The following is an 11,541-nucleotide window of genomic DNA, read 5'->3' as shown; positions in this document are numbered from 1 at the left end:
GGAGAAATTATTTTAATACAATGCTAACAACTCCCTCCATATCCTGTTTTGACATGAAGTACAACTGAGAAGAGACAAGCTCCATCTTGTCCTGAGAGTAATTGCAAGAACTGTGAAGAAATGTAGTGGAACAATAAAATTAGGAAGGGTTCATGGGAATTATATGGTAGCCGGGAAAGAACTGAGGAGAGCTGGAAGGAACCACAAAAAAAGCTTTGGTAAATAGGATTAAGAAAAATACCTGAGGCATTCTACAAGTACACGAAGAACAGAAGGATGGCTCGAGTGAGGACAGGATCACTCATGAATAAAGGGGGAAACCTGGAGGTAAGGGAGGTTCTCAATTAATGCTTTGCTTCACTGTCAACCAAGGAGACAAACCTGAGGGTGCTATAGAGCATACTAATGCGCTGAAGCATGCCGAGGTTGAGAAAGAGAAAATGCTGAATCTTCTTCAAAACATTTGGACAGATAAGTCCTCAGGACCAGACATGATATACTTAAGGATACTACAGGAATCAAGGGAAGAAATCGCTGGGCTTTGGCAATGATCTTTGCCACCTCCTTGGCCACAGGAGAGCTGCCAGAGCATTGAAATATGGCAAAAGTAGTTCCCTTGTTTAATAAGGTTAAGAGGGAGAATCCTAGGAATTATAGGCCAGTGAGTCTTGTGTCAGTGGTGGGTGTCATGTTGGGAAGAGTATCAGGTTTGGTGGGTTCACAGAGAGACGAGTCAGGACTCGAGTGTTACAATCACACGGGAATTAAATTAACACATGGGAGACAAACAGGGGAGAATGGTACCAACAATAAAGACATTCACCTCAGACCTAGGTTGGACTCTGACAATAGTGAATCTATACTCAATACACTCACCTACACACACTTGAGAACACACACTACAAACAGAGACTCTTACACTCAGCCAGTTCCCTGTACCAATGAGGGTGTGGTTCTCAGCAATTATTGATCTATCGCAATACTATGGCTCAGCCTCAGTGTAGGGCCCACCTTACCTGTGACACTTCCAGTGATATCCTTAGTAGTGACCAGGCGTGATGTCTGGGGCAGAGAGAAAGAATGTACTGGGTGTTGGTGTTATATACAGTTCTAAGCTGTGCTTCCAACCATAATGACCCTAGGTGATTGAAATTAGCCAATGGCAAGGTGTGCACTAATGGGTGACTGGAGTCCAACCTTGATTGACAGGTGTTGTGACTTCTGAATAAGTTTCAGATGGGGAGGACACATGAACACCCACAACACACACGTTCCAGACAGGCAGGGAGGCCACGTTTCCTCCTCACACAACAGTGGGCAAACTATAGGAGAGAATTGTTAGGGACAGGATTTATATATGCATAGTCTTTTCAGAGATAGTCAGCATAATTTGTGAGGGGCAGGTCATGCCTCATGAGCCTAACTGAGTTTTTTGAGGAGGTGACAAGATTGATGAAGGTGGATGTGGTGTAACTGGATTTCAGATAAGCTTTAAACAAGGTCCCCCATGGTAGGCTTATTTAGAAAGTCATGATGTATGGGATCCATGGAAACCTGGCTGCATAGGTTTGGAATTGGCTTGCTTGCATAAGCAGAGGTTCCTAAGCAGGGCCTGGAAGTTGATGGTTAGTGTGTTCCATAGAGATCTGTATTGGGACCACTGCTTTCTGTGAGTTCTTTTATAGACAACCTGAACAAAGAAATGGAGGGATGGGTCAGTAAGTTTGCAAATGACATGAAGGTTGGAAGTGTTGTGGATAGTTATAACAGAATATGGACAAAATTCAGAGTTTGGAGGAGAGATTGCAGATGGGGTTCAATCTGGATAAGTGTGAAGTGATGCACTTTAGAAGGCCAAGCTTGAAGGCAGAGTACATGGTCAAAGGGAGGATTCTTAACAGTGTAGAGGAACAAAGGGATATTGGGGCTCAAATCCATTGATCCCTGAAGGTTGCTGCACGTTGTTAAGATGGTTAAGAAGGTGTATGGTATGCTGCCCTTCATTAGTAGAGGGATTGACTTCAAGAACCATAAGATCATGTTGCCACTTTATAAAACTCTTGTTAGTCCACACTTGGAATGTTGAATGCATTTCAGATAATCTCAATACAGGAGAAGAGTGAAGCTTTAGAGGGGGTGCAGAGGAGATTCATCAGAATGTTAACTGGAATGGAGAACGTGCCTTATGAAGCAAGGATGACTGAGTTATGGCTTTTCTCTCTGAAGTGATGAAGAACGGGGGCATGGCAAGATGGCGTAGAGTCTAAACGTGTAATCTCGACCTCTCTGGCTGAACTTTTAAGTACCCATTTTTATCCCTTTGTTTTCAAGTTTAAACTTTTAAAATTTTAGTCTAAAGTATTAAGGAACTGTTATGGCCATTAATGGTAAAAAGTCTAAACCTCAAGTGCAGAAGAAATTACATTTTCGGAGTGTTGAAGATTTGGGGCCTAAACAGCTTGTAACAGCCTCAGGTTTAATTTCTTCAGTGCCTAAACCACAAAGATTGCCTGTGGGAGCTGCAAAAAAAATGACTACTACTCACCAAGAGAAGGACATCGCTGGAGTTACCCGTTCTCAGGAGGAAGGTGCATGTGCCCACGAAGTGGATCCCGATTCTGGCAGCCTGCCGATTTTAACGGAGGGAGCACGCAGGAAGACGACTCCATTGTTTGAAATGACTCAGGCAATGTTCCACGCTGAAGAGATCGATCTAATTCGTGAGTTTTTGAGACAACAGTGAGCTGCGGGGGGGAGAACAGCGGCGACCCCCTGAGGAAGTTGGGGTGCCGTCACTGGGAGTCCAGACCCGCAGTAGAACCGTTAAATTGCCTGTTGTTGAGATGCAGCAGGAGCTGCAGTTACCTGGTTCTGCCACTACGTCAGAGAAAGCAGGGCTGAGCTTTTCTGAGCAACAATATAAACAGTTAAATGCTGTCATTCAGCCTATAATGCAAGAGCTGGCTCAAATGAATGTTAGTATGAGGTCAGAATTCACTACAGTTAAAGCACGTGTGGAAGCATCTTGTGAAGATTTTTTAAAATTTCAGGCTGCTTTTTTGAAATGTAAACAGCAAGTGACCTCTAATACAGAAAAAGTGTTGAAAGTTGAAAAATCCGTTATAGAACTGCGTGAACGTGAAAAGGAGGAAAATAGACTACTTGGAGAATCAAAGTAGAAGGTATAATGTGAAAATTGTTGGTTTGTCAGAAGTTATGGAAGGACAAGATCCTCTTCATTTTTTTAAAGAATGGATTCCACAAGTATTGGGGCAAGAATTTTTCTCTGGAGGCTTGGTATTGGAAAGAGCTCATAGAGCTTTAAGAACACCTCTACCTGGTCAACCACCAAGACCCGATATAATTCGATGTTTGAATTATTTGGACAGAGAAGCAATACTTCGTTTAGCAGTGCAAAATGTGAGACAACGACAGGCTCCGTTGTTGATTCAGAAAAGTAGAGTTTTTTTAAAATCCAGATTTGAGTCAAGAGGTTATTCAGCGTTGGCGTTGATTTAATTCAGTTAAAGAAGTTTTGTGGCGTAAAGGCTATAAGTCGACTTTTCACTATCAGGCAGTGTTGAAGGTGTTCTATAGAGAATTTCAATCTCGGTTTTTGACAATGATCGTGAAGCAATGATTTTTGCTGATTCGTTGCCGGATGCAAGAGGACAAAGATGTAGTTCACCATTCTCTCCTAAAGAAAAATCTGGTTGTTTTGGAAATGGAAGAAATGGGAGAAATGGGAGAAATGGGAATGGAAAGAGTCCAACTTCTCTGGAAATGGGGTCTCCAAGTTTGGAATCTCTTGGATGAACAGAAGAACTTACTTATTCTTATTTTATTTTATAAGTCATTGTGATATTTTGATGTTATTCTTTGTTTGGCTGGGGAGGGAGAGATTGGCTCTAAGTTCTATTAGTCATCAGCCACTCGTGGGTGACTTACACCCAAGTTTTGTTTAGGGGTTACTACCTTTTGGTAGTTTATTTTTTGGGGGGGCTTCTCTTTTTTTTATTAATTTTTAAATTTTTTAAATATTTGTTTTAATTTTAATTTTCATTTTATTTAGTCTTTAATTTGTGGGGTTTTTTTCTCCTATTGGAGGGCCTATTTACATTGATTTGAGTTTTTATATAACAATATTATTAGTTCTTAGTTACATCAGTAGATATGTCAATGTTGAGGTTTGCTACTTTTAATGTTCAAGATTTAAACAGTCCGATTAAGCGTAAGCGCATTTTGGTGTATATTAAGAAAATGAAAATTGATATTGCTTTTTTTACAAGAAACACATTTGAATGTCAAAGAAAGTATGAAATTGAAGAGGGACTGGGTAGGGCATGTATATTCTTCTTCATTTAACTCCAGGGCTAAAGGTGTAGCAATTTTGATACATAAGAATTTATCTTTTAAATTACAATCAATGGAGGAAAAGGCAGGATGTATCCTTAAATTAAATTGTAAGATTTTTAGTGAATTTTGGACTTAACTTAATATTTATGCCCCAAATGTAGATGATGAAACGTTTATTTCTGAGGCATTTTTATATCTGGGTCAGGCTAATGATAATGTTTTAATTGTGTTTTGGAACCTTTATTAGATAAATTTGCGAAGAAAGTTAAGAAATCTAAAATGGCAGTTCAGGTTCAGGCATTGATGAAAGACCATAATTTAGTGGATATTTGGAGATGTCTTAATCCAACAGAGAATGATTTCTCTTTTTATTCAACTGGATGAATCGTTTTCAAGGATTGACTTTTTTTTAGTATTGGCACATTTATAGGGGAAAATACAACAAGCGGAATATAAAAGTAGGGTGATTTCAGATCATTCTTTGTAATACCTTACATTTGCAACTTCTGAGAAAATTCAAGTGGCCTATCGTTGGAGGTTTAATATAATGTTATTAAAAAATACAGAATTTATTGATTTTTTGAAAAAATAAATTAATTTTTTTTGAAAGAAAATTCTAACTCTGTTCAAAGTAAGTTTGTATTATGGGGTGCTATGAAATCTTATTTGAGAGGACAAATAATTAGTTATACTTCTAAAATAAAAAAGAATCGATTAAATCAGAGCCTTGAATTAGAGAAACGGATTAGTGAGTTGGATAAGGAATTTCAGAAAGATGCTACAGAAGATCAGAAAATAGAATTGTCTAGGTTGAAACTGGAATATAATACTCTACAATCTTACCAATTTGAATCTATGATTAATAGGACTAAACAACGATATTATGAATGGGGAGAGAAAGCACATAAGGTATTGGCATGGCAATTAAAGAAAGAACAGGTTTCGAGGACTACTAATGTTGTCAGAAGGAATTCGCTTATCACGTATAAACCTTGTGAGATTAATGATGAATTTTGTTCATTTTATAAAAAGTTATATACATCTAATGGAAAACAAGAAAATTGACTGATTGATCTTTTTTTATCACAGTTGAATTTACCGACATTAGAGGATGTAGATATACAGGAGTTGAAAGCTACATTTACTGACTTGAAAATTAAAATGGCTATGATGGAAATGCCGAACGGTAAATCGCCTGGTGATGATGGATTTTTGGTTGAATTTTATAAAATTTTTTATGATGACTTCTCCACAGTGTTTGGAGATGTGCTACGCCAGGTTGGAGAACATTATGAATTGCCTGAGTCTTGTTCTAGTGCTTTAATTACAGTAATTCCAAAGAAAGATAGAGATCCTTTGAAAGTATCCTCATATAGACCGATTTTGTTGTTAAATGTAGATTATAAAATTATAGCTAAACTTTTAGCGAATAGATTGGCTAAATTTTTACCTAAGCTGATTCATATGGATCAGACATGTTTTATAAAGAATAGATATGCCTCAGATTATATTTTATGTGTGATTAGTTTGATTAATAGATTTCGACAATCTTCAGACCATTCGATGGTGATATCCTTAGATGCCAAAAAAGCGTTTGATAGAGTTGAGTGGAATTTTCTGTTCAAAGTTTTGGAGAAATTTAAGTTTGGTCCTCTTTTTATTGGTTGGATTAAGGCTTTATATAGAAAATCGGAAGCTAGAGTACTAACCAATGGTTTGATTTTGGAACCGTTAAATTGACCCGATCTACTCGTCAAGGTTGTCCTTTATCACCATCTTTGTTTGTGTTAGTGATTGAATCTTTGGGACAATTGATAAGACAAAATACACAGATACAAAGTATGAAAGTTTTAGATGAGGAATATAAAATTAATTTATTTGCCGATGATGTATTCGTGTATCTAACAAATCCAGCTCAATCATTTTTACATTTGAAGGAGTGTCTGATACAATATAGATGTCTTTCTGGATATAAAGTTAATTGGGAAAAAAGCGAAATATTACCGGTGAGTGAAGGAGATTATTCAGCTTATAAGAATATTCTTAACTTGAAATGGATGGATCAAATTAAGTATTTGGGTATAATTTTGGATGTTAATTATCAATCTTTATATAAATTAAATTATGTTCCATTAATAAAAAAAATTAAAACTGATTTGATTAAATGGAAAGATTTGCCTATTAATTTATTGGGTAGAATAAATACAATTAAGATGAATATTTTTCCACGTATGCAATATTTATTTCTATCTATTCCGTATTTACTTGATAATTTTTTTCAAGATTTGAATAAAATGGTTAGGGAGTTTTAATGGAGAGGTAAATTTTCAAGAGTAGCCTTGAATAAATTAACTTGGAAATATGAATTAGGGGGACTACATTTACCACATTTTTGAAATTATTATGAAGCAGCCCAATTTAAATTTATTAGCTCATTGATGGATTTGGAATGGCCCCCGAGTTGGGCCAAAATTGAGATGGCAAATATCTCTGAATTTGAAATACATCAATTTTTGTTTAGATGGAATGTAAATTTGTTACAGCAACATAATGTACCTATATTAAAACATTTAATGAAGTTATGGACAAAGAAAAAGAAAATGATAGGTTTTAGAGGTGATTTATCGGCCTTGACTCCGTTGTATAATAATCAACTTATTTCTTTCTCAATGCATAATCAAAGTTTATTACATTGGAGATTTAAAGGTGTGGAAAATTTGGGAGATTGTTTTAAAGAACGTAAATGTTTATCTTTTGACCAGATGAGAGACAGTTATGGTATTGATAAGAATTCATTGTTTCTTTACTATCAAATTCGATCTTTGGTAAAACATGTGTTTGGTAGAGATATGATTTTACCTGAAATGACTAAATTTGAGACTTTTCTTATGAAGGTACCAGAGAAGGGTTATATTTCATTTATGTATCAAATATTACAGGATGGTATGGATAAAAAGGGTTGGGATAAATCCAAAGGTAAATTGGGAAGTGGAGATTGGTTTTATTTTTTCCGAGGATGATTGGTTAGATATTTGTTATGATAGTGTAACTAGACTGATAAATGCACGCTATGCAATGATTAATTATTATTTTATACATCAATTATACTTAACACCTGAAAAACTAAAAAAGTATGGTTTTCATGAATCAGATTTGTGTTTTAGATGTGGTAACTCTGTTCGAACTTTTTTCCTTGCGGTTTGGTCATGTGTGTATATATATATATATATATATAAATACAATCTTTTTGGAAGAAAGTTCATTTGTTTCTGGAATACCTGTATAAGATTAAAATACCTTTAGATCCGGCAGTATTTTTATTGGGTAGTTTGCAACCTCTGAAAGGTTTGGAATTAGATAAGTTTCAACTTGCTTTTGTATATTTAGCTTTATCTGTAGCAAAAAAATGTATTGCTAGTGTGGAAAGATACGAATATGATTGATATTAATAGATGACATAATGAGATGAAATATTGTTTAATAATGGAAAAAATTATGTTTCACGTGATAACTATAGTTTCTTTATTAACAAGTGGTTGTTATATTCAGAATATTTACATTTCGGCTGGCTGGCGGCAAAACTCTGCATGCCAAATTGCGTGAGTTTTTCAAGCTCTGCTGGGACCAAGGAAAGCTGCTTCAGGACCTTCGTGATGCCATCATCATCACCCTGTACAAAAACAAAGGCGAGAAATCAGACTGCTCAAACGACAGGGGAATCACGCTGCTCTCCATTGCAGGCAAAATCTTCACTAGGATTCTCCTAAATAGAATAATACCTAGTGTCACCGAGAATGTTCTCCCAGAATCACAGTGCGGCTTTCACGCAAACAGAGGAACTGCTGACATGGTCTTTGCCCTCAGACAGCTCCAAGAAAAGTGCAGAGAAGAAAACAAAGGACTCTACATCACCTTTGTTGACCTCACCAAAGCCTTCGACACCGTGAGCAAGAATGGGCTTTGGCAAATACTAGAGTGCCTCGGATGCCCCCCAAAGTTCCTCAACGTGGTTATCCAACTACACGAAAACCAACAAGGTCGGGTCAGATACAGCAATGAGCTCTCTGAACCCTTCTCCATTAACAATGGCGTGAAGCAAGCTGCGTTCTCGCACCAACTCTCTTTTCAATCTTCTTCAGCATGATGCTGAAACAAGCCATGAAAAACCTCAAAAATGAAGACACTGTTTACATCTGGTACCGCACGGATGGCAGTCTCTTCAATCTGAGGCACCTGCAAGCTCACACCAAGACACAAGAGCAACTTGTCCGTGAACTACTCTTTGCAGACGATGCCGCTTTAGTTGCCCATTCAGAGCCAGCTCTTCAGCGCTTGACGTCCTGTTTTGCGAAAACTGCCAAAATGTTTGGCCTGGAAGTCAGCCTGAAGAAAACTGAGGTCCTCCATCAGCCAGCTCCCCACCATGACTATCAGCCCCCCCACATCTCCATCGGGCACACAAAACTCAAAATGGTCAACCAGTTTACCTATCTCGGCTGCACCATTTCATCGCATGCAAGGATCAACAACGAGATAGACAACAGACTTGCCAAGGCAAATAGCGCCTTTGGAAAACTACACAAAAGAGTCTGGAAAAACAACCAACTGAAAAACCTCACAAAGATTAGCGTATTCAGAGCCGTTGTCATACCCACACTCCTGTTCGGCTCCGAATCATGGGTCCTCTACCGGCATCACCTACGGCTCCTAGAATGCTTCCACCAGCATTGTCTCCGCTCCATCCTCAACATTCATTGGAGCGACCTCATCCCTAACATCGAAGTACTCGAGATGGCAGAGGCCGACAGCATCGAATCCACGCTGCTGAAGATCCAACTGCGCTGGGTAGGTCACGTCTCCAGAATGGAGGACCATCACCTCCCCAAGATCGTGTTATACGGCGAGCTCTTCACTGGCCACCGTGACAGAGGTGCACCAAAGAAGAAGTACAAGGACTGCCTAAAGAAATCTCTTGGTGCCTGCCAAATTGACCACCGCCAGTGGGCTGATATCGCCTCAAACCGTGCATCTTGGCGCCTCACAGTTCGGCGGGCAGCAACCTCCTTTGAAGAAGACCGCAGAGCCCACCTCACTGACAAAAGACAAAGGAGGAAAAACCCAACACCCAACCCCAACCAGCCAATTTTCCCTTGCAACCGTGTCTGCCTGTCCCGCATTGGACTTGTCAGCCACAAACGAGCCTGCAGCTGACGTGGACATTGCCCCTGCATAAATCTTCATCCGCGAAGCCAATTCAAAGAAAGAGAGAAGAAACATTTTGACTTACATTGATTAGATCTTAATATGTATGCTTAATTTTTCCTTAATATTTTTTTTCTTCTCTTTATGGCTCTCCTTATGAGAGTTGGCTAAAGGGGGGCAGGTTCATTTTTTTTCTTCTTCTTTCCTTTCTTTCTTTTTTATATTTGAAATATAATGCTCGTTTATGGTTTATTGTTATATATGTTACTTATTATCTGTACTTTGAATGAATAAATAAAGTTTTAAAAAAAAGAAGTGATGAAGAACGAGAGGAAATTTAATAGGGATTTAATAAGATTATTAATGGCATAGCTAGGGTGGACAGCCAGTACCTTTTCCCAGTGCAACAAAAGCAGATATCAGAGGGCATCTGTTTAAAGTGTGTACAGAAAGGTTTTTTTTTTGCACAGATTATGGTGGGTACCTGGAATGCATTGCTGGCATGGTGGTGGACTCTGGTACAATTGGGGCAGTTAAAAGACTCATAGGATGTAGGACCCTACATTTAAAATATTGGTCCGATATATTTGATCTCCATCTACCCAATTTCTAAGGTGTAATATATAACTGATGTAAAAAATTATAGTTGAGTAATATATACTTTACATTAATAGAATTAGCCATAACTTTTTTACATAAATCTTGCCAGACCTGCTGGCCTATTGTTATACAAATCTATCTTTCTTTTGGGATAAACAAAACTATTTTAGGTGTTTGTTCTTGTAACAACATATATGCTATTGAAATAAATATTTTAGTCATTCCATCAACTAATTTGTTCTAAATCTGTAAGATTTTTTTAGAATCATATCAGATCCTAATTTCTTTCTTAAATAGGCTCTTAATTGAAAACTACAAAATAACATATCACAGGGAATATCATATTTAATTTTTAATTGATCAAATTACATCAATCTATCATTATCGTAACAATCTCCCAATTTTGAAATTCCTTTATTATTCCAAATATTCAAAAAAAGATGATCTTTTGAGAAAATGGATTAATTAATGGTGTTTTTAATGATAAAAGATTTACATCAATTTCTAACTTGACTTTTTTCCAAATATTAAGCAAATTATCTAATATCGGAGCATCTTTATCCATTATTATTAAACTCTTCTGATATAGTTTCTCCAATTTTATTTAATTCAATTTCTACCCAAAATGGTGTAGCTTTTACAAACAAACAAACAAGAAATCTTAATTGTGCTGCCCTACATTATTCTTAAAATTAGTAAGTTGTAATCCTCCTCAATCATATTTCCATGTTAACTTTTCTAATTAGTTTCTTACCATTTTTTCTTTCCAAAGAAATTTCCTAACTTGTTTATTTAAACCTTGAAAATATTTTTGAGGTATAAGGATAGGCAAAGTTTGAAATAAATATTGAATTATTAGAAAAATATTCATTTTAATACAATTAACTTTTCCAATTAAATAATCGGAAAATTCACCCATTAAAAAAATCTTCATCTATCTTCTTAGATATTGGAATATTGTTTAGTTAATATAATTTTTTTAAATTATTATCAATACGCATGCCTAAATATTTAATCTTATTTGTTTAGTTAAATTGAACTTCTTTTCGACATTGTGAAGTCTCCTTGTACCAAGTCCATTACTTCACTTTTATCCCAGTTTATTTTATATAACCATATAACCATATAACTGTTTACAGCACTGAAACAGGCCATGTCGGCCCTTCAAGTCCCTACTGGTTCACCTGAACAACTCCACTAGCACCTCCGCAAACTCCTGAGGAAGCAGATATCAATTTCAATGCGAAGCATTTCCACCTTTACATAGGGGTCATGTGGAATGAGCTGGCAGAGGAAGTTGTCGAGGTGGGAACAGTTACATTTGAAACATTTAAAAGAGATTTAAATAGGTAGATACAAGCAGCTTAGGGAAATTGGCCAAAC

General features: G+C 36.9%; 1 protein-coding gene across 1 annotated transcript in view; it reads left to right on the top strand.

Annotated features, from left to right (window-relative positions):
• Positions 1-32: 32 nt before the first annotated feature.
• Positions 33-11,541, top strand: part of LOC138764138 (monoacylglycerol lipase abhd6-A-like) — an 87,381-nt gene continuing 75,872 nt past the window's right edge. The window contains exon 1 of the mRNA XM_069939596.1: positions 33-327. The gene's annotated coding sequence lies outside the window, so the exon portion shown is untranslated. The remainder of the gene's footprint in view (positions 328-11,541) is intronic.

Source organism: Narcine bancroftii, chromosome 5, assembly GCF_036971445.1.
Source record: "Narcine bancroftii isolate sNarBan1 chromosome 5, sNarBan1.hap1, whole genome shotgun sequence".
Taxonomy (NCBI): Eukaryota; Metazoa; Chordata; class Chondrichthyes; order Torpediniformes; family Narcinidae; genus Narcine; species Narcine bancroftii.
The sequence above is the reverse complement of the archived record's forward strand: the minus strand, read 5'-3'. Positions and strand labels throughout refer to the sequence as shown.